This window comes from Helobdella robusta (assembly GCF_000326865.2).
Source record: "Helobdella robusta unplaced genomic scaffold HELROscaffold_24, whole genome shotgun sequence".
NCBI lineage: Eukaryota > Metazoa > Annelida > Clitellata > Rhynchobdellida > Glossiphoniidae > Helobdella > Helobdella robusta.
Genome location: NW_008704261.1, coordinates 1,118,034 through 1,119,125, shown reverse-complemented (window position 1 = coordinate 1,119,125; position 1,092 = coordinate 1,118,034).

The following is a 1,092-nucleotide window of genomic DNA, read 5'->3' as shown; positions in this document are numbered from 1 at the left end:
TAAAAATATACAAAAAAATTATTGTCGGACCATAAAAAAAAAATTTACTGAGAAAGATAGAGGAAGAGATTACCTCACACCACCAGTTGTTTTCATTAAAATTTCCGACAATATATATATATATATATATATATATATAGTAAAATTATGAAATAATACTCACTAAAAATACTTCAAAGTCCTTCAACGCAAAATTAATTCACTCGATAGGTGGCTTGATGCAAAATAATTCACTCGATAGGTGGCCTGATGCAAGTTAATTTACTCAATAAGTGGCTAGACAATTTTTATTGTTTTGCAATTTAGATGACGTCATAAATTATTACAAATTATTTTAAAATTTAAATAGTAGTTTTTTGATTAAGTTGACATACCTTGGAAATTTTTATGTTTAAAAACAATCGAAACAAAATCTAATTTTGCTTTGATATAGAGTTTTTTTATCTTTAAGAGAGAGAGTTCGCATTGGGTTGACTAGTTAGGCAGCCTTGAGTAATCGGTGCCTATTCTGGTATCTAAGAGACTTAATTCGTGATTCTATGCTCATTGGCATAGTTTCAGAAACGTCTTAAGTTCTCAAAAGTGGATTTGGTGCGAGACACTATGTTCATTGGCATAGTTTCGCACGCGTACTAAAGTCCCACAATTTGTTTCCAGTATTGTTCTGACCCTTGTTGTTTTGTGCTGGTTGTGCGAAAGCCAACCAAACTCGACGACCCAGTGAAAACAGGCCAGGATTGTGCGAAAGCCGACCGACTGACTGACAGGCCCAGTGAAAACAGGCCTTGGATTCTGTGAAAACGAATCCGCCTCGTTGTTTTGTTTTTGTTGTGCTATTTGTGGACCTAGGGTTCTTTGCTGGATTCTATACTCATTGGTATGTTTCGCACGCAGCTTGGAATTTCCATAGGCTCCAATTTTTGTAATTTTTCTGCATTCATTTTATTTATTTCTTGGAGTTGTATCGAAACCACCATCGGTCACACACGTCGAGGTTGTACGATTAAACGGCAAGAAACATATCCCAAGTTGCCCGACCCAACAAGAAGAAGTTCTAATTCCTGTATTCCAGTTTGTTTATTGACATTATTT